Consider the following 23,381-nt stretch of genomic DNA (forward strand, 5'->3'; position numbering starts at 1 on the left):
AGTTGTTGGGTAGGTCAAAAATGTTCAGTTGATGGCCATTTGATACGAACTCTCCTATTGGGAGACGCTGGTGCGGGATGCTTATTATTTATAGAGATGGTGTCTACAGCTGTAATTTGGCAGGACATGGACCTACCGAATATAGACACTATAGAATCTACAGACTTGGGGAGAAATAGTTGAATTACGCAATTTTAGAGTGTTTTATAGTGAATTTAGTGTGTACTAATAGAAAATGACGTCACACAACCCACAGTCGTTATCGTTCCGTTAATCTCGTTTGGCTAAACGAATTGACAGATCGCTTGGTTAGGGGCCATCCAAAAATGGCGTAGCATTTTTTTGACGATTTTTGACACCCCCTTCCCCCCTATTTTCCCATACCTAATACATGGCTCGTAGCATAATCAGAGACTCTCACCACCACCACATGCCACTTCATCTATGGACGGCCCCTTACAGTTGTCTGCACCTTGGAAAGCATACGGAATCTATAGTGTCTATATTACAGATTATGGGATATATACAATTATACTTTGATCATAATCTACACAATTTTCCACAGCACAGAGATCAGACATCCAAGCTCAGTTTCAAAACTGTGTAAGGAATTAAACGTTCATTTGAAATGGCAACACAAGTGGCAACATCGTGGTGGCGCTGCTAGCCCAATGTTCCCACGCTGTTGTCGGTGGTGAATATAAAACTTTTGTATATATGCGTACTCACCACGCTTTTGTCGGTGGTGAATATAAAACTTATGTAGATATGCATACTCACCACTAATTGTAGCAACTTGCCGCATAGGTGACGCTAGTGTTGTCAACGCTAAAAAAATTGAATCCTTGTGAATGTAAATTTCAACGTTTCCTTCCCGTAACCGTTAGGAACTCCTGGAGAGAAATTCCTGGAGGAATCCCGTGAGGAGTTCCTGGAGAAATCCTGGAAGAAATTCCTAGGGGAATCTCGAGAGCAACTCCTAGAGGAATCCCGGGAGAAATTTCTGGAGAATCCCGGGAGAAATTCCTGAAAGAATCCCGAGAGGAATTCCTGGAGGAATGCCAGGAAGAATTCTTGTAGGAATCCCGGGAGAAATTCGTTGGGAAATACCGGTAAGAATTCCTGGAGAAATCCCAGGAGGAATTCCTGAAGCAACCCCCGGAGGAATTCCTGAAGAAATCCCAGGAGGAATTTCAAGTGGATTTCCTAGAAAAACTCATGCAGGAAACCCGGGAGGAAATTCTGGAGAAAACCTGGGAGCAATTCGGAGACAAATTCCTGAAGAAATTCTGGGAGGAATTCGTGGAGGAATCTCGGAAAACATTTGTGGAAGAATCCTTTTACGAATTCCTAGTTGAATCCCTGGTGGAATTCCTGAAGTAGTTTTGGGAGTCATTTCCGGAGGGCTTTTAAGTGGATTTCCCAGATGAAATCGTAGAGGAACCTCGGGAGGAATTACTGAAAGAATCCCTGTATTAATTTCTGGAAGAATCCTGGTAGAAGATCCTTCAGAAATTTTGGGAGGAATTCCTGGAGGTATCCGGGTGAGTCAATTCTGAAGTAAATTATCCACCAAATTGGAAGTATTGGTATTGTGAACAGAATGTAATTATATTGTGTTATTCTCAAGATATTCACTTCAAAAGAAGCGTACTTATTTGAGGACGCTTGCCACTCGGTAATCTAGGATGCTAGACTACTAATGGAACTAATTAGCGCCATTTTGCAGAAAAACTTTAAAATAATTTTCATTACCAAATAATCCTTGATGTATTGAACACTTTTGCCGAAGACACAAACTTTCTATACATTCCGAATCTCAAGATATTCAAGCTAAATTTAACTTTCAATCCATAATTTGAATAAACAATAGCGCCACCTACTGGGCTAATTCCAATTCAATTTGTTCGTCACAAGATTGCCCTTGGTCTATTGAACAATTTGTCGAAGACAGCATTATTCTAGGAAGTGACGATCACAAGATATAATCATTCGTGTCGTGGGGTCCAATGGACCCCAGGGGACCAAAATCGCCCGGTTCAACTTTGACATAAAAAATAATCTATAGTACGCCATGAAATATTTGTTATTTTTGCACAAATAACTCATCGTGGTGTAGTTTGAAGGTACTGTGAAAACGGGACCGATGTGTCAATCTAAACTTTTTTGCGACCACTTCAAAGTGGCTCTGGGGTCCAATGGACCCCAGGTATCCATTAGAGGGTTAATAACTTTTTTCCTAGATTTTTTAGCCAAGTTCTGTAAAAAGCAGTTGAAAGCTAATAGAAAATAGATTATATTATCGCTCTCATCTTACAATTTGGTCGACCCAATTTCCAGAGAAACTGCCGTAAGTTCATATTTATTTTTTAGAAAATTTGGCAACTTTGTGTTAAGTTTACATACAAATATTGAGCATGAGCATGAGCATAGATGACCGTACTATTCGTAGTTGCTACTCCGTGATTGACCAGAACAATCGAAGTTGCACAAGGAACCAACAGACGGAGCTTGGGAGTAGCTTACCGTCCTCAATGTGCATCTTCGAGAATTCCAAACTTTATTAGGTCAATAACGGCGCCGGCCACGTCCTTACGGTCATCGAGGAAGGAAAGGAATGTTATTATGACGTGCGTTGCTTACTAAAGACCGAGATCACCTCTGCGTCTTCACGTCTGTCATGGGAAGGACTTTTTGTTAGTGGGGAGGGGAAAGGGCGCATGATATGAGTTCACTTTGGTAAGTGGAGTGATTCATGCAACCCTATTAATATCAAACCACTTATTTTCATTTGGAATAAAACAAAACACATGCCGACATCGAAGATGACGAACCATTCAGATAGTTTTCGAAGTGCGAAAATTAACGAAAGAGAAAATAAAGTGATTTGAACCAACGTGGCTTTGGAACTTGGGCCGACACTTGACGTGACGAACATTTCAATGTCTGTTGACTAAAATCGCAAAAAAATGTTGTTTATTGCATTTATCGTATCATAAATCGCCCCGTACGAAGATGAGCAGTCAAATAGACGACGACGACGACCGAATGAAAACGCGGCCTGTAAACTTTGCCTCCAAAAACTCACTAAATCACCCCGTACGAAGATGAGCAGTCAAATAGACGACGACGACGACCGAATGAAAACGCGGCCTGTAAACTTTGCCTCCAAAAACTCACTCTCGCAAAAATCTAGCAAAGCGAGCGCGCAAAACTTTGCTGCTGCCGAACTACCGCACACTACTGACTGCTGCTTGGCATCCCGTCGTCGAAGCCCCGCAGAGGGAAGAGGAAAAAAAATCGCAAAAATCTAGCAAAGCGAGCGCGCAAAACTTTGCTGCTGCCGAACTACCGCACACTACTGACTGCTTGGCGTCCCGTCGTCGGAGCCCCGCAGAGAGAAGAGGAAAGAAAAATCGCAAAAATCTAGCAAAGCGAGCGCGCGAAACTTTGCTGCTGCCGAACTACCGCACACTACTGACTGCTTGGCGTCCCGTCGTCGGAGCCCCGCAGAGAGAAGGGGAAAGAAAATCGCAAAAATCTAGCAAAGCGAGCGCGCGAAACTTTGCTGCTGCCGAACTACCGCACACTACTGACTGCTTGGCGTCCCGTCGTCGGAGCCCCGCAGAGGGAAGAGGAAAGAAAAATCGCAAAAATCTAGCAAAGCGAGCGCGCGAAACTTTGCTGCTGCCGAACTACCGCACACTACTGACTGCTTGGCGTCCCGTCGTCGGAGCCCCGCAGAGAGAAGAGGAAAGAAAAATCGCAAAAATCTAGCAAAGCGAGCGCGCGAAACTTTGCTGCTGCCGAACTACCGCACACTACTGACTGCTTGGCGTCCCGTCGTCGGAGCCCCGCAGAGAGAAGAGGAAAGAAAAATCGCAAAAATCTAGCAAAGCGAGCGCGCGAAACTTTGCTGCTGCCGAACTACCGCACACTACTGACTGCTTGGCGTCCCGTCGTCGGAGCCCCGCAGAGAGAAGGGGAAAGAAAATCGCAAAAATCTAGCAAAGCGAGCGCGCGAAACTTTGCTGCTGCCGAACTACCGCACACTACTGACTGCTTGGCGTCCCGTCGTCGGAGCCCCGCAGAGGGAAGAGGAAAGAAAAATCGCAAAAATCTAGCAAAGCGAGCGCGCGAAACTTTGCTGCTGCCGAACTACCGCACACTACTGACTGCTTGGCGTCCCGTCGTCGGAGCCCCGCAGAGAGAAGAGGAAAGAAAAATCGCAAAAATCTAGCAAAGCGAGCGCGCGAAACTTTGCTGCTGCCGAACTACCGCACACTACTGACTGCTTGGCGTCCCGTCGTCGGAGCCCCGCAGAGAGAAGGGGAAAGAAAATCGCAAAAATCTAGCAAAGCGAGCGCGCGAAACTTTGCTGCTGCCGAACTACCGCACACTACTGACTGCTTGGCGTCCCGTCGTCGGAGCCCCGCAGAGGGAAGAGGAAAGAAAAATCGCAAAAATCTAGCAAAGCGAGCGCGCGAAACTTTGCTGCTGCCGAACTACCGCACACTACTGACTGCTTGGCGTCCCGTCGTCGGAGCCCCGCAGAGGGAAGAGGAAAAAAAAATCGCAAAAATCTAGCAAAGCGAGCGCGCGAAACTTTGCTGCTGCCGAACTACCGCACATTACTCTTGTGTTAAGTTTACATACAAATATTTTTGTAAAAGTTTCACGTAAATCATGTTCAAAGTTACTTTGACTTAAAATCTTTTGAATGCGACCTAGGGTTTTGAAATCGGACGCAAATTGGCGAAGATATGAGCCTAAAAAAATGACATGTTTTTGATGGGGTGACCCCAAACTTTTGATCGGAAGTGTAATTATGTTGCTGAAATATTGATTCTACTTTCGTCTATTGTGTTATTTTTGACATAGGTTTGATAATTGAATGCTATTAGATATTTTTTCAACGATATCCATGGCGTGTGCGGTTTTTCGGTTTCCGACCACATAACATTGAGTATTTTCCATTTGCGGGGCTTCAATGCGATAAACGGCTCATGTAATAAATAACACTGCTCGACAACATTTTACAAAATTTGGTGTTATGGGATGAGAAAAAAAATAACAGGGGTTTGGGACCCTGGAAGTGTCATTGTGAAAGAATTTTTGAAAAATATTGGACCGGGCCTTCACAGTTGAAAACCGAAGTTTGTATGGAGAACTTGGGGTGGTCAATTGATATGTGCATTGGAACGTTTATTTTTTAGGCGTTTCGGTATTTGGGTTAGTTTCGTTATTGTAATGCACATATCAATTGAACACCCCAAGTTTTCCATACAAACTTCGGTTTTGAAATGTGAAGGCCCGGTCCAATATTTTTCAAAAATTCTTTCACTATGACACTTCTAGGGTACCAAGCCCCTGTTATTTTTTTTTCTCATCCCATAACAAAATTTAGTGTTGAACGGTCTAAGGTCTAATCAATCAATTGATGAGCTTTAATAAACAGTTTCATTTAGATTCACGAATGCAAGCAGATGATCAATATTTTTTGCAAAAATCCAATCGAAAAATTGCAACATCAGAGTGCCAAAACCAAGAGATCAATTCACAGCTTGTGAAATGAAAGTAAACGATACTGTTTGGCTAACTCGAAGTCAAACACATTGGAATATTTATTTTAGGTAGGGTTTGTGTTCCATCAGTAATCTCACGCTCCCAATTTCATCCTATTCGAAAACAAGCGATTACGGCACCGATTGATTCCGTTCTTTTTGTTTTCATGCTTGCTCACTTCTAACAAAAAATACAAAAATAAGAAACAAAACAAACAGTGCTTCATTCCTTTGTTTTTCGTAGGATGAAAATGGGAATCACATGCTTAATAAGGGAACCAATACCCTAGCAGATTTTATCCCGAAGTATCCTATAATGTATGATCACTGTCATCACTGCAACCATCGTCACGGTGTTCGTCGTGATGAACAATGGCAATAAAAACTTGCATGTTATCTTCCAGCAGGATCTCATCAAGGCTCGTGTAGCTGGAGGGGTTTGTTAGTGGTCACCTGCTAACAAGTTGCACATAAACAAAACTGCAAGATTTTTCCGAACGGTTGATTTTTTTTCTGCGGCAGTGTCTCTAAATTTACATATCAGCGAACACCTGTTGAGCACACTTTTGTGAGAGAGAGAGAGTTCATTTGTTGGATGGAGAAAAATATTAAATATTATGTCATCTGTACCTGCTGAATGTGTTACAAGCTCATATTCTTCACAGGTAACATCAGATAGAAATACAAAAATTTACTGAAGCGAAGATCGTATTCGGAATGCAATGGAAAAGTGTTGGCTTTTTACTAGGGATTCTCTATATTTTTACAAGATGCATACAAGAATACATTTTAATTTTGAATCCAAATACAGTCAGGTTTTTTTTTTACGCGGGGGATACGTACCGCGTAAAAAAAAACTCAGTTCAAAATTCGAAAAACCGCGTAAAAAAAGTCTCACCATTTCTCGACGAATCATGCAAAAATAAGACGATGAATTTTTTTTTGTATGGAGTTTTTTTTTACGCGGCCGCGTAAATGAAAACCGCGTAAAAAAAGACCTGACTGTATAAATACTTAAAATGCACATATTCTTAAGCAAGATTTTCGTACAAATTTGGATTTTCCATTTTAGTGAAGAGCATTTTCTTACTTTTAATCTCGTTCAGAATAGACATAACTGAAAATTTATTTTCTTTCGGAATTCATTATCTATTGAACTGTACTTAACCTGCTACAAAGTTGTAAAACTGACAGGCTTACGTACGATTAATAAATTACAAATTACTATTAGTTTTCATTATTTCGAAAAACACAGGCTATTAAGCCGGAGTTTTGATAGTTTACCGCTAGGCGAACGGTCTGAAAACTCCTAGTTTAAGGCATCAAACCAAAGTTCTAAAAATTTGAAAAGATGCTCTTTTCAAAAAAATGACAATACCCATGCTTTATTCAAATCGTCGCCTTTCCAGTCCATCACGCATTCTCCGCCTTCAAATGGATTTCAATCGCGTTGAGATGGTAACATTCGATTGACTGTGATATCAGCGGTAAATATGATTTATAGACAGACAGGTATGCGATCCGGAGACAGCTAGACAACTGGTGGGTGAGCCGAAACTGATAACAATGACGATGAACCGTCCGAACCGAAGCTCCGCAGCCGCAGTTCATCCCAAACTGAGTTCCTCCTTCTGGTCGGCGTGGTGATAATAATGGATCGAAATGAATCTATTAGCAGCTCGAAGCTGGAATCGTCGGAATACTCCCGTTCGCCAATGATGATGATGATGATGGCGCTTGGATTGGAAAAGTCGGTATCTCCGGCGTTCAAAGGATGGGATTCGAATTTCAGTATCAGCTTGTCTGGCTGGTCGCGCGGACGTTCCGGTAGCGAGGTTCCGAGATTTTCCGTTCCGGTTTGGGGTTTCCAGTGTTCAAACTGATTGTGTTAGCCAGTCAGTCAGTGGCTCAAGTGTCTTGAAGGAATTTCAAATAAAATGGAAACGTTTGCTGGAATTTGAAGGCGCTTGACATAGTCACGTTTTTTATTTTCGCAACAGTGAAGGTTCATTGTGTCATATTCGCGGATATGTGTCAAAGTGATTGATTCTATTCTTTGAAGGCTGAATCAGTAAGTGTTTTTAAGCTGTTGGAAGAAGATAATTTTGAATGGTGATCTAGATTGGCTGAAGATCAGAAGAAAGATTTGAAAAAGATAACCGTAGACAACTACAGCGAGGGAGACGACCGAGTCGCCGTTGTCGTCGTCGTCGCCGTCGAGAAGAGACCAAGGTTTCCGGGGGGAATGGATGAACCGATTCAATTACCGTCCAGGGGTTAATCAGCAATGTAAATACCGATCCAAAATGAGCTGTGAAATTTGCGCTGCGGTGGCATCGGGGTAATACTCGGAGGTGACTGTGGCCACGTCCGTTCCGTCGTTTTTGCCGTTGTTGGGAGAAATCGCTCCACCCACCCAAAAGTGTCTAGCCTGTGCGGTTTACGGTGCGGTGCGGTGTAGGCAGCAGAAAAAGTGCGAAATCCCAAAACAAGTCCGGGGGATCAACAGCCAGTGGCGGTGTTTACCGAGATCGGTTGAGCGTGTTAAATCGTGATCGATAATTCCGATTCAACTGGATCGGTGTCGAAGAAAATACAGCTGGATGCCGTAAGTCCAGAGGTGAAATCTCGAAAATCTTTTTCTGATGGGACCTATACACAAGGCAAACAACAGGTGAGATATAAACTTCTCTTGTCTTCATTGCACAATGGTTGATACAAAAAAAATCGGTATAAACAGTGGTGTATTATATTGTTTGAAGTTTCATACTTATTCTAAATGGATTACATAAGTGACCCGATTTTGCCAGCCCCTTTGGGGCTGTCCATTAATTACGTAAGGGTTTATGGGGGGAGGGGGGTTTGAGAAATCTTACGCGCCATACAAATTTTTTAAGGATTTCATACAAAAAATCTTTCGAGGGGGAGGGGGTGTCAGAAAATCGCTAAAATTTCCTTACGTAATTACTGGACAGCCCTTTTCAGAATATATTTTTGACTCTCCTCAAAAACCAAGATATTTTTTAAAACTTTTTATCCCTCTATTTTCTGCATTTTAGCTGTAGTTTGATGATAAACATACATTATTTGGTAAAAGTTATACCGTTAGATAATGAGAGCAAAAAGTTTGTCGCAAAATAGTGCTGACAAAATCTGGTTCTTACTGTATTCATTAAAACATAACATCATCAAATTGATCAAGGGGCTGTTCATAAGCCAGGTAGACCAAATTTTGTCCATCTCAGACCCCCCTCCCCCTCGTAGACTTTCATCCATACAAAAATTTTGAAATTTGTATGGAGCGTAGACTTTGGCCAGACACCCCCCCTCCCCCCAAAAAGCCTACGTGGTTTATGAATGGTCCCCAATATTGTCCCACATATCTATGCGTCATCCAATTGTAATTGAGGGGGTTAGAAGCAAAGGGGTGTAAGTGACAAAAACCCACTTTTGAGTAAATGAGGTTTAAAGTTTTTCACCAATTTTCCATCCCATACAAAATGTATGGAGCTTCAAAATCTACCCAATTTTCCGCGATTTATTATAATTTTTCTAATCATCGTAAAATCAATCTTAAAAAAGTTCCTGAAAGCTTGAAATCTGAAGAATTTTTTGATATACATACTTAGCTCAAAATCGACAAAATGGTCTCTTACACCCTTTTGCATCTGGGCCCCTCAATTGTAATTGTAACTATAATTTTATTATCATAAACGTTAGCCTGTCGGTGTAACCATTAGTCAGGTTCAGGAAATTACTGTTTAGTATTAAATCTAGGGCTATTGCTTCTCTTTTTAAGCATGGTGCGCTCATTTTCGTCATACTGTCGTTGGGGGTGAGGATGGGTCACATTCATTGATCACTTCAATAACTTTTGCTTATTTGTATGAGTTGAGTACCGATTTAAATACAAGTGATACAAACGATTTAAAACTGTTTGGTTGTTTAATATGTTCGTTTTTTTGTTAGATGAGCATGTGTGAAATCAAAATGGACGTCATCAGACTAGTCGGAGTTTTAATCATTTGTTTTCGATTGGGAGGTTGTCTTTATTTCAGTCAATTAGTATTCACCCAAGATAGGTTTATATGACAACGAAAACCCCATAAAAATATATGATATCCAACTATTTATGCTAGCCATTAAGGCCAGATGCCAGGAACTGGGGGCGTTAAATTAAGAAGGGGATTCATAGGTTGGACATTACGATGCCATATTGGAAGCCGCACGGGGTCATGGTATATCTCCAATGATTTCCAATTGGATTCACCAAATGCACAAAAACCGACATCTCTTCGCGACATTGCGTCAAGCGACGAGTGTTTGTGGATGCCCCCAAGGGGGAGTCTTATCACCACTTTTGTAGAATCTCGTAGCAGATACGCTATTGAGGCAACTCAATAATAGCGGTTTTCCTACTTATGGGTTTGCCGACGACTATCTTACATTGTTAGTCGGTATGTGCATCAGCACCCTTTTCGACCTAAAAACAAAACGCTCTTCAGGTAGTTGAGGGTTGGTGTCGCCAATATGGCCTTTCGGTAAATCCGAGTAATACATCTATTGTTCTTTTCAAGGAAAAGCGAAACCGTAATGGTGTTCGACCTTTGCGTATCTATGATTCTGAAATCAATGTGACTGAACAGGTTAAGTACGTTGGAGTCATTCTTGATTCCAAGCTTTCCTGGACACCTCATATTGAGTTCAGAATCAAGAAAGCTTGTATGGCCTTCGGGCCAATCCAAGGTGTCAGGCGACCCGTGCTGAGGGATGAATGGTTGAGGGGGTTTCAAAGATGCTCAATCTTTAACGGAGCCCGTAGCGTGAGTAGATCGCCTTTTTGGGTTGCGTTGCGGTGATAGATCTACCAAACCGAAATCTAGTGTCGTCCTATTTTTCAATTTTAGAATATGTGTTCTGTTAATTCAAGGAATTATAGTATTTAGTCCTTACTACTGGTGTTTTGGTGACTTCCAGTTTTTGAATAAAACTGAGTTTACCAACTTAACTTTGCATATAGTTAAAAACCTCACCATCTGAGGCTAAACTCAATGCAAAGGACATCAAATTGGGTTAGGGATCCATGTCTAGTCTAGTCTAGTCTAGTCTAGTCTAGTCTAGTCTAGTCTAGTCTACACATACACAGCCATTCATTGAAAGAATCCTGGAAAATGATAGAATCGACTACTTCTATCATTTTTCTTGTCATTATTAATGTTTGTAGTGCATCAGAAATACATTACAAGCATTAAAGCGGCCAGGCCTACTGTGCAGCGTTTTTTATTTTACCATGTAACTAATGAGTGGGGACATCTCGTACCAACCGCTCAGTTTTATAGAACGCAATATACGAAAAAATCGGTGGAGGTGACGATGCTAAGAAGGTTGATGTCACCCCTTGGTCCTGGGTCCTTGGTTTCCTGGGATGGAACACAGGTATTTAATCCGTGTCCTGGCCCTTGTGCCTAGGCTTAAGCGCCTTTGCTCGCTCTCTGAAATGAAAGTGAAACAAAATACCATTTCCTGGGTTCATGGAAATGTAGCGTAATTAAACATTACTTTTGATAGTTTAACATGGACCCATTTAAATGAGTACACAGAAACTACGATTTACATTTTTTGCAATTACAAGTAAAATAATATAAGTAGGAACAAACTCACCAGGAATGTAACTTGGAATGCCTATAGGTGGATAGCTGAACTTGATTTGTGGATCCAAACCTAGTTCTTCCGCTTGGTAGGACAGGCCCTGCATCGTTCCTCCTCCAGCAAACAACGGCGGATTCGCTGGAGCAAACCGATGGGGTGTGAATTTCACTGGAGATCTTCGGCAGGAAAACGCGGCGATGGGGATTGTGCTGGTGGTTGCTGAGCTTGGGAAGGTTTCCGGATTGCTCCAGTGTATTTGGGAACTCCACTGAACAGTCGAAGTCTTTTTGGAATAGCCCCAGTCGGCCTTGATGCAGCGGCGGTTCCCCGTGGAGTACTGGCAGCTGCTGCAACAGCTGTACCGACTACCGCAGCTACGGCTTCTCCAACGGCTGCGGCATTCCCGGGAGTCGTCTTTCGAGGAGGAGAAGGTTCTTGCACGAATCTTGTAAGTAGTGTTTCTCGTTCCGGCTGCGGTTGGGGTGCTGTAAAACCTAATCGTTTCTGAAGGCGTTTCCGTCCTCGTCGAGGTCTACCCGATAAAACTGAGACTTTGGTTCTACTGGCGTGTTCTAATCACTTTCGTGCACTTTTCGACACCGGATTTTTCGCGAGCCACCACCGGAGGAACTTCTTCTGCGCTAGATGAAAATCCAAAATTCCACTCACATCGTCACTTTTCACTTTTTTGTTTCTAACGAACATTTTAGAAAATTCGTGACAGCTAAAAATATTACTTCCTGTCGCTCGCAGAGCACACTACGATCCCTTCTAGTGAAATAAGATAATCTCAAATTGGGTTAGGGATCCATGTAAATATGTACTAACTCTTCGAAGACTGGAAAGTGCTAGTACGCAAGGAACATACTAGAATCCTTATTGCTGAACACATGTTCCATTATTGGAATGATATTGCTGCTAATGTTAAAACCCGGGTCCTACTGGGGAGAATTTAGCAGTAAAACAAGGGTGATGCTAGGTTTCCGATGCATGGCCAATATCAGTACTCTTGTTTTGTTTTCTAAGAAAACAAAACAAAAACTGTATCAAAATCGATACTTTATTGCCCCTCAATGGCAATTGAGTAATGCGACATGCACTACACTAAGGATACGGGTAATGTCACAATAGATCTAAAAACTGGTCGCAGTGACAAACCCGAACAGGAATAAAAAAAAATGGCCTTCGGGCAATGCTGACGAACCTTTGGTACAACTTGGGGTCTTAAACCCAGGTATATGGAACGGATTTACACAACTGTTGTTCGGCCAATATTGGCCTATGGATGTCTTGTGTGGTGGCAAAAGGGCAACAATTCAATCAAACTTAGGCCATCTCCAAAGGGTGGGCTTAATGGCAATGTCTGGAGCGTTCTTTTCAACTCCCACGGCAGCGCTCGAAGTTCTCTTTGACGTTGCCCCACTACACATTCATCTCAGTGATCTTACAATTGCTTGTAATTTTCCATATAGGACATTTTCCATGAAATTCCCTTCCCGGGAAGAGTGGACATCTGGTTATCTGGAGAGAAGTATTTCAGACGGCATCGTATGTTACACTGATGGTTCCCTTCTCGAAGGTTGAGCAGGTGCTAGTGTTTATTCTCGTGAGCTAAGGCTGCATTAGTCTTATTCACTTGGTAGACACTGCAACATTTTTCAGGCCGAAATCTTTGCTCTTATGTGCGGAGTGTAATCAGCACTTCAGCAGCACGTAATGGGCAAAGTAATACACTTCTGTTCAGATAGTCAGGCTGCTATTAAAGCACTTGCTTCGGCCAACTCCAGGTCGAAGATAGTTATCGCTTGTCGAACTCAAATCGAGGAGCTGAATTCAGCAAACGCTGTTCACGTTGTATGGGTACCTGGCCATTCTTCCATCGCTGGAAATGAATTGGCTGATGAGTTAGCTCGCACTGGAGCATCACATGACTTCATTGGCCTTGAGCCAGCTATTCCGATATCCAAGTGTTGGGTAAAGATTCAGATTGACACCTGGGCTGCCACTCAGCACGAACAATACTGGAATAGTTTGGAGTCATGTTGTCAAACAAAATTGTATTGTACTGAGCCATCTCTAGGGGTGGAAAAGTATCTAACGAACCTGTCAAAGCAGAACTGCAGCATGCTGATCAAAGCATTGACTGGCCACTGCCGACTCAGCTATTACATGGCGAATATTCAGCAAGCTGATTCATTTGCCTGTGATAGCTGTGAATCCGAATATGGAACTTCGTATCATTTAATATGTTACGGTCCAGTTTTTGCACAACTGCGTTTCCGAGTACTGGGAAAACACTTATTAAGTGAAACTGACTTCAGAAACCTGAATCTTCAGGACGTTCTGTTGTTCTTGACCCGCTGTGGTAAAGAGCTATAGGCGCTTTATGCGTTATTACAGTGTCCTTTTCAGGACACTATGTGAACCTATTGTGGTACGCTTTTGCGTGTATGACGATCCTATTCCCTTACCTGTCCTTTCCCCAGTCCTATTCTTTTTCCTTCCCTTCTCCGTCAGGTAAATGATGAATAGGCTCGGGTTCATGGCGATGGCACAAATTTTCCAAATGGAGGAGAACGTGCCTCTGGAGCCGACCTACTGATACCTGATACGATCTGCTAGCATATCATGCTAGCAGAAGCATATCAAGCATCCGTATATAAATTCTGGAATAGAAAAGCAGTTCATTCGTTGTTGAAATTTAAACAATACCAATAACAATATATTCACTGTATTCCACTCCTCTCTTGGAGTAGAGTGAATTCATTTTCATAGCAAAAATATAAACTTTGAACAAAATAAAAATGCTCGTCAATTTTTTATGAGCCCTGATAAAATAAAATACGCTTAATATTTTGTTAATTCTATCCACCCACATGGATTTTATCTGCAGACCAACATCCTCCTTTCCAACCTTTGAGTGCTCCGGTCTTCACCGTTATTAATGGCTACAGCTTCGACTTGAAAAGGCTTTGTAACCTCAAAATGACTGACAATTCTCAGGCCATTTTGACAGATGTAACATGAGCATGAAAAGGACGACAACAAGATCGAAAAAGTAGAATATATGATCCGTCTTTTTCGTGCATGTGTGTTGTTTGTCAAAATGACCTGAGAAGTGTCAAACATTTTCATGGCTAGCTTTGTTGGTGTAATGAAGAATACTGTGGCGTGTGAACAAAGATTAGCGACATTCCCTTTGGGTGTCGTTCCTCTATCAAGCGTCAATGACAGCAAGCATCATGACGAGGTGGGCAGTGTGGTGCTACCTCATTGAGAAGTGGAGCTTTGGCGGAGCAAATCGCCTGCATCGCGATGTCCCGCATCATGCCAAGTGATTCTACTGTAGTTTGCTAAGATGGCAGGCAACGGATTCTTTCAATGAGTTACGCAATATTCACACATACCACATCCAACGTAGCACAACAGCCGACCAATAACCGCCTAAGACGGATGCTCGAGTCATTTGCCACGAAGCGAAACACACCAGTTTTTATCCGAGAATTGATTTTCATTCCGACCAATCCCAGATCACAAAGTGCAGTTTGAAGTTTCAAACCGCTCTTAGTTCGATATCCTGCAACTTAGCTGATTCTTCCGAAACCAAGATTCGGCAACCAGCAGCCACCGACAAAGAGTTTGAGCAAACGGTTGACGCATTCGTAAACGCCTTCGACGGCTACAAATTCTGCCCAAGCTCGCTTGTCCCGTCTATAAGAGCGTTGCACTTTCTTCCCGAGAGCCAAACGGCGCTGACGGGCTACGGCTTTGGCTCTTCGTGTTTTCGCTCGCTCTATCGCGGCGTTGGCGTTTCTTCGTTCATGTATCTTCTTCCGAGTGTCATCTGTGATCCACTGCTTTGCGTAGCTCACGTATTTTTTTTTCTCGCCGGTGATCAGAGGAAGGAGGGGGATGGGTCTGAAATTCCATGAAAAAATGTAAGAAAAAATTCCAAATGAATAAAATAATTCGAGAGAAGCTGCAAAAAAAGTTATAACAAATTTTCAAAACTTAATTAGAATTAGAAAAGGATCTTCCAAAGGAATTTGCTACAGAATTGACTGATTCTGTTTATTTCTGTGCTAAATTACTAATTTACTAAAAGCGTATAAATCCCTGTGAAAATTTCTAGTGAAAATTTTGTAGAAATTATCGTGAGGAACCTCTGCAAAGATTCCTAGATAAATTTCAGGACAAATCCCTTGACAAGTTTCAGAAGGAAACCCTGAATGAATTGTAAAGTGACTTGCTGAAAAAAATCTTGAGAGGACTCCAGTAAGATAATTTCCGTGGAGGTTACTGGTAGCAGTTCGTCCAATGATTTCTGTGGGGATGGCTTCCAGAAGCTAAACCGTGGAAATAGGGCTCTCTTGGGAGTTTGTTCGGGTGTTTTCCAACAATTCCTCTTCTAGTATTTCTCCCGGGTATTCTCTAAGGAGGCTTTCTATCTAGAGATTCTTACAAGAATATCTCACTGTATTTTCCAGACATTACTCAACAATTTATCAAATACATTTTCCAAGGATTCCTCCACAGTAGCGTGAGGCTTATTTTTCAATAGTTGTGGAAATTGCATAGGGGAGGAAGGGGTAACCCCGTCACCTTAAGCATTGGGATTATTCAAAATTTATATAAGAGGTAATTTGATATTTTAACTACACAGAATGTTTGATTCATTAGTATTTTATAAAATTTGTGCTTTAAAATTCTCAAAATATGTTTATTTTACCGAATAATGTACATAACACAAACATATTAAATATTGATGTTGTTAATACAGTGCGGGTAAGACCGTCACCCCTATGGGGTAAGTCCGTCATACCTTTTTGTCAAGATACTTTTGAAGATTTTAATTTGAAAATGTTTCCAACATATTTTTGATCAGTTGTGATGGTTTACCTATTATTCTGATCAGTCTTTTTTTTATATGATCGTTAATTTTAAGGTATATGCGACATGTTGCCAAATAATGAAAAATCTACTTAAGCGATCATGCCGTTATTCTCCATGTACATCAGTATAACTGGGAAGAACAGCCAATGATTTAACCTTTCACACCGTTGTAAGAAGTACATGCTACTCGTTCGTTCTCTTCTTCTTTTTCTTCTTGCATTACGTTCCAACTGGAAAAAGCCTGTTGTTATGCGTGTTCTCTGAGCACTTCCACAGTTATTAACTGAGAGCTGCCTCTGCCAATGGCCATTTTGAATGAGTATATCGTGCGGAAGGCACGAAGATATTCTCTAGTATATGCCCAAGAAAGTGAAGGAAGTTTCCTTTACGAAAAGATCCTGGACAGACTGGAAATCGAACCCTCACACACACGGTCATACCTCAATATAACGTAACTTTTAGCTTGATATAACGATCGGCTCCGTAAAGAGATAAACGTAATTGCGCCTCGATTAACTGAACTATATAAAAATAATAATGATTCTATTTTGCCCGTCCTCAGGTGATTCCTTGAAGAATCACTGGAGGAATACCCGAAGAAATCCCAAAAAGAGTTCCTGAAAGAATCCTGGCCGATGAGTGACGGGCTTACCCGAAAAGTCAACTTTTCTTAAATTGCACCGTAATTCTTGAAAAATTGTTGAAACTGACCTTTCGATGAATCTTGGCACTAAAGAATAGCACAGATGAGAATACATGATTGATTAAAATAAATTTCTATACTTGTTTTGTAATCTAGAGGCTAAATTCTACCGACGAAAAATTACTTCCACCGTTGGTGCAACAACGTGTGCGTTTGTTTTGTTTGTCTTCTTCGCGTTTGACAGGTCAATGTTGGTACCATGTGTCTCAAAACAGTAAAAATGGTAAAAACAAATAAGGTGTGTGGCCAAAAAGCTACTAAATAACTATTTTCTGGTAGAATCATTGGGGTGACGGGCTTACCCACCCTGACGGTGTTACCCGCTTTTCCCCTACTGATTTGATCTTCTAGATTCAATTCAAATAAAAGGAGAAGCCTTCGAGTTTGAGCTCCACTTTAATTGTCATAATCTTTTACTTTTGTTTTTGAACAGTTTTAGCCGCCCTTTAGCATGAAGCTCGACCAATGTGCCGACGATTCGTGGGAAAACCTTACGTGTTTGTTTGGGATTGTATGTGTTGTGGCCCTATTTCGGAGGCGATTCATTAATTAGATTACATCCGAGTCTGGTAGCCTGGTTATCCAAATAGAAAAGTCTCACGTCTTCTGCTTCGCTTCTTCTTGACGCAACGTCTCAATCGGGACAGAAGCAATGGTCTCAGCTTATTGTTATTATCCGAGAGCTTCCTCTGCCATTTTGCTTTTGTATATCATGGGGCGAAAATACTCTATGTCCAAGAAAGTTAATCGGGTGACCGGGAATCGAACCCGTCACCCTAAGCATGATTTTGCTGAATACCTGCGCGGTTTACCGTTTCGGATATATGAGCCCGCAGTCCACGTACGGGTACGCATAAACAACCAGCATCATAGCGAAGGAAAAACACGAACCAATTTCCCAAGCGTCAGGTTTATAAATTTCGCGCTAATTCACTGAGCTCGATAGGATTTCTCTGCTTTCCCTTCCCACCACTTCCTATCTCGATGTCGGTTCGATTATATTAACCACGAATTAATTTCATTTGGTGCTGGCTGGTGTTTGGCGAAACATGGAAGGAATCGTCTAACAGCTTGTTATCTTCCGGCTGCGATATTTATGGGGTGTTGTGGTATCGATAAGAGGGTTGGTTTCCTTGATAGGATGGAGATGTCGTGATGGAGAGGAATCTCCCCGCGGTGCGATGATGCGCGGCGTTGTTTATCTTTCTTTTGTGATAAATATTGACGGTTACGTACCGGAACTTAATTTATGGCTCGAGAAAGTTGAGGATTCCGAGTACAGTGGATTATTATAAATTCAATTTGAAGCATTCCGGCGAAATACCTGATGTAAGCAGTGAGACCTTAATATTTGGCAAATTGAAAAAAGTTTATCAATTGTTGCTGCATTAGATATTTAGTTGTTGTGGACACTGATGTAAACTGCTCTGAACTTGTAGAACAGATGCTCAGATTTGCAGAAAAAAACGTAATTTAAAATTTTATCTCAAACAGCCGTTGTTAGTTTCGACACCACTGACCTGCCTCGCTGGAACATCGTTTCTCCTTTAAGTTTATTGGCAGGCCAATTCCAAATTAATTCAGCATACATAACCGCATGCACGTGCGTTTCTCCCGTATGTTACAGCACAGCTCGCTCAACCCACCCGGCGTACGTTGTTTGAAAAGTTCCCGGATTACAAAACCATCAGCAGCGTTAATTTGTTCCAATTTGTGTCGTCCACAGCGCACACATTCCTGCCACAGTCTGTTTACGGGTTGTGTTTGGGCTTTACCCTCATCAAAGAGCACCAGTTATAAATATTGATAACTCTGCATTTTGACTTCGACGAAATTAGTATCATTAGGGTGTGAAAATAGTAGTGCTGGAATTATTTTTCCTAATTTTCACAGTAAATATAGACGTATTTTTTTTTGGTAATGTAGGGTAGAAATCTATTCGCTTATTCCCGTCATATCAGACGGAAAATAGACAATCAATACACATATTACCTTTGCCAATGGCTTATCAGATAAAAGCATGAAGACTATCAGCGCCACTATAAATCGCTTAATTACACAAAATTTCACGTCTCTTACAAGTTGACCATTTCACTCGTTTTGCGTTCGACGAAGGCAACCGCACCATAGCAGCAGCTAGCCGAATTGTTCTTCATTACCGTTCAATTTTAACTTTGCGCCAGATTGACTTGTTGAACCAACCTTCAATGCACTCCCCACAAAAGCTCTGTGGTACTTCGAAAATGGATTTCACTCTGCAAAATACAGCAAAAGTCGTTCAATTGATCAAATCGATAGTTTTTTTCCCGTCGGTGAAATGTTTTTTACAGTTAGTTGTCTTCGTCTGGGTAGGATGCAAAGAAATGTGTGCGTGGATTGTCTGCATACGAAACATTGTATTTCACAACCATATTGAAAAACTTCTAAATTATTTGAAATATTTTGGTCGATATTCTACAATTCTAATGCTACATCCATCTCAATTTAAAAACTTCCGCTCAATCGTACTTTGAATATATAATTTGATTTGCATTGCGAAGAATTTGATCGACTTTTCGAATAAACACCTACGTACTAATCATATGTTTTTGATCATCCTTGGTACCATAGTGTCACGTAGAAGGTGTGCCGGGAATTGAATTCAGGTTGTGCCCGAAATGGACGTGGGGTAGTCGGAAACAGAATTAAAAGGAATAATTATTTTAAGCAATTGTAGTTCTTTTACATGTAGTTTTTACATGATATGGAAGTTAATTTATAAATCAGTTATTAATACCAACTTGTCCATGAGTTAGGCGTCGTGCAAGAATGAATTTGACCATTATTGGTCGGTGCTTAGATAGTCGGAAATAAGATAAAAATCCTATACATTTAAATACTTAAAGAGTTTCTGAAGATTTTTTTTCTGGAATTTCTAAGTCCTTCTCTGGAGAAATTATCAAATAACTCTTGGGTCGAATTCATGTAGAAATTTCTGGAAAAAAAATCTTGAAAGAAACTCTAAAGAAACATCTGAAAAAATCCATGGAAACATCTTAAAGAAATGAGCGCCGGGATGACTTTTAGAAATCCATGAAAAACACCTTTGGAAAGCCCCCGGTGGAATTCTAAAAAGACACTCTTTAGATTATCTAATAATGTATTCCTGTAGAGCGCAGTGGACGTATTTCTTAAGGAATGCCTGAGAGTTCTGTAAATGTTGCAAAAAAAACCTGGGAAATTTTCATGAAAATTCCGGAAGAAATTTTTAGAAAACATTTTTCAATAAATTTCTGAAAAAGCTCCTGAAAAAAGCTTTTTAGAATTTTTGAGACAATACAAAAGTAGTATCCGGAAGAATCCACGAGGGAGTATCTGTTTGAATTTCTGTACGAAATTATGGATGAATTTCTGCTTGAACTACTGAAAAAAATCATGCTAAAATCTCCGAAGAAATTCCTGAAGACATTTCTTCAGGAATTTCTAGTTTCGTTCAAAGTGGAGTCTGCAGAAAAATTCCTGAATAAATCCCTGAAGTTGTTTGTTAAGGAATACTTTGGATTTTTTTTGTTTTGAAAACCTCTTGAGGAATTTCCAAGAGAATCCTTGAAATGTGTAATAAATGTTTCTGAAAAAAACGCTGAGGAATTTGGGAAGGATTTCTGAGATTTTTTCTAAAGAATTTCTTAAAGAATCCCAAGTATAATTCCAGGAGTTACTGGGGAAATTTCTGTAAGAATTCCTGGAAGATTATATGAAGCAATTCCAGTAGTAATTTCTGAACGAGTACGTGAAATATTTTTAGTGAGATTCCCTGGAGAAACTAATTTAAGAAACCCTAAAGCAATTTTGGAGTAAATTGATGGAATTTATTCTGAAGAAATTCGTGGAAAAAATCATGAATGATATGTTGTGGATTTTCGAAAGGACTTCCTGGAAGAATTAATGAAAAAAACATAAAAAAATACCAAAGAAATTCTTAATTTTCGAGTTTTAGAAGGGATCGCTTTGAATATTTTTGAAGGATTCCGTGAAAGGTTTTTCGAGAGAATCCCCAGAGAGATTTTTGAGAAGTTTGTGGAAAATATTCCAAAGGAATACTGGAATAAATTTCTGGAATTATCTGGAATCGAGTCGAGTAAAATCAGAGACACCAAAGATTGCCTTATAGTTGAGGTCGAGATACGTATGTGTTATAGGATACAAACACGTAGTTGGCATTAAACTGAGCATTATTTAACTCGATTTTAATTTTATTTTATTTTACTTAATCTATAGTTTCTATTTAAAAAAGAATCTCTGTATTAATATCTAAAGAAATACCAAGACAAGTTTTGAAAGAAGTTCCTGAAAGAATGTCTCATAGAAACACTGGAAGATTTGTTTTAGGAATCGATAGAGAAATTGGAAAACTTTCTAAATATAAGTGAAGTTATTCATAATAAAATCCCTAGCGGATTTTCTAAAGAATTCAACGGAAGGATTACTAATGAAATCTATGAAAGGCTTTTCAAGGAATTGTTTGAAAAAATTCTGAAGATTTTTTTTTGGAGGAATTTCTGAAGTAAATTCTGAAAAATATCCGGTTGTAATTTCCTAATAAATTTTCAAAGATATTTCTGAGGCAACTAATGGAACATTTTCTTAAAAAAAAGCTATACAAACTTCTGAAAGAACCAACGGAGGACACTCGTGAGAATTTAGTGGAAGATTTTGCAAAGGAACACTTGAACAAATTTCAGACTTATTCTGGAGAAATCCTTACAAAACTTCTGAAGAAATCCATGGAAAGTTTTTGGAAGAAATCCTTTTACAAATTCCTGGAGGAATTCTTAGTAGAATTTCTGAGGGCACCTGAGAGAAATACCTGAAGAAATTCTAGGAGAAATTTCAAAATATATCCATGCAGGACTTTTTTTAGCTCCGAGACGACTCCTTTCTGGAATTTTGAAGGAGTCCCTGGAGAAATTTCCAAAGAAGAAAATGTCCGGTTAAATCCTCGGAGGGTGTTTTGAGGGAATCTGTGAAGAAATTTTTGAGGGGATATCTGAAGTAATCCTTGGAGAAATTTTCAAAAGAATCTGTAAAGCAGTGTCTGTGGGAATTGTTTAAAGACTTTTCCAAAAATCTTCGGAAATTTCGTCTTAAGGAATTAGTTAAGGAATGCCTGGAGAAATTTCTGAATAAATATCCAGAAGAATTTCTTACATTGATTGCTTCAGAAATTATTCCATGGGTTTCTTTGGAACTCCCTTAGGGATTCCTTTGAGAGATTCCACCAGAAATTATCGTAGGATTCGTTTGAAGATCATGCAGCATGAATATATTCGGAAATTCATGAAAAAATCCTGAATGTCTTCCGAGATTTCACTTCTGGAATTCTTCCAGAGAAAACAAAAACTCCACTGGATTGCTCCGGTATTGCTCCATGGGTTCCTTTAGAAACTCCTCCAGGAATTTCTTTTGGCAAAGTTCTTTAGTTTGACGGTTCTTAAGGACATCTTCTATGAATTGCTTCGAAATTTATTGCGGAATTATCGTTAGCCCAGGATTCCCAGGATTTCCTTAGAAAATCATCCGCAGACTTCTTCAGAATTTCTTACAAAGATTTCTTCAGTCCAGGGATTCTTCAGTAAATTTGCTTTAAAAATCCCTAATGAGATTCCTCCATAAATATGTCCAAGAACTCCAAGTCCATCGAAATCTTATATGGATTTCAGCCAAAATTTATTCATCACTGTAAAACCGCTCAGCACTAAAATGTGTAAGCCCTACTCATAAGTGCATAATTTCCAGACCACACAAAAATGTGTTACAGTTACACATTCTCAAAAAACAGCTCGTACACTCGTCTAGATGCGAAATGTCGATTTTTTTTTTGTTTTCCAAGGTCACTAGTAAACCTAGCTAGATTGCTGTACACAATTTTTTGCGAATTTATCGATTTTGCGGACACAGGAGCTGATTTTGTGAATGTGCAAGGGTTACACATTTTTGGTGTAGTCTGGAAATTATGCATTTTTGTGCTGAGCGGCGTTAGCGTGATGGATTCCTTCGAAAATAACTCCTGGGATTCAATCTTATAAACAACCAGGAATTACTTCATAATTTCTCCTAGTGATTCATTGAAAATGAATTGGAAATTCCCTTAGAAAATCCCTTAGAGATTCCTTTAGAAAATCGGTTTCTTCAGCGATTCATCCACAAATTCCTCCAGAGATTATTGTATTATTACTTTGAGTATTTCGAGCAGAAGTTTATGCAGAGATTCTTCCGGGATTCCCTCTAGACATTCCTCCATGTATTTCTCCAGAAATGTATACGGCATTTCCTCTAAGGATGATTCCGATAATTTCACCGTGCATTCTTCAAGAAATTTATTCAAAAATATTTCCCAGCAACTTCTACGAAAATTCCATAAGTTATGTTTGCAGACACTTATCTATACGGTTCTCCAGATTTTCATATAGGATGTTTTTCAGAAACTCGTATACAGATTTCTCCAGGAATATTTCTGGAAAATATTCTAAGAATTTTATTATAGGATTCCTCCACGAATTTTACTATAAATTCCTCATTATTTTTTTTTTTCA

At 40.2% G+C, this 23,381-nt stretch overlaps 1 protein-coding gene across 2 annotated transcripts in view; it reads left to right on the plus strand.

Moving 5' to 3' along the window:
- The first annotated feature begins 7,312 nt into the window (after positions 1-7,312).
- LOC109429338 (lutropin-choriogonadotropic hormone receptor) overlaps positions 7,313-23,381 on the plus strand; it is a 208,604-nt gene continuing 192,535 nt past the window's right edge. For both annotated transcript variants that reach the window (XM_062846743.1, XM_029860184.2), the window contains exon 1: positions 7,313-7,635. The gene's annotated coding sequence lies outside the window, so the exon portion shown is untranslated. The remainder of the gene's footprint in view (positions 7,636-23,381) is intronic.

Source organism: Aedes albopictus, chromosome 1 (assembly GCF_035046485.1).
Source record: "Aedes albopictus strain Foshan chromosome 1, AalbF5, whole genome shotgun sequence".
NCBI classification, from domain to species: Eukaryota; Metazoa; Arthropoda; class Insecta; order Diptera; family Culicidae; genus Aedes; species Aedes albopictus.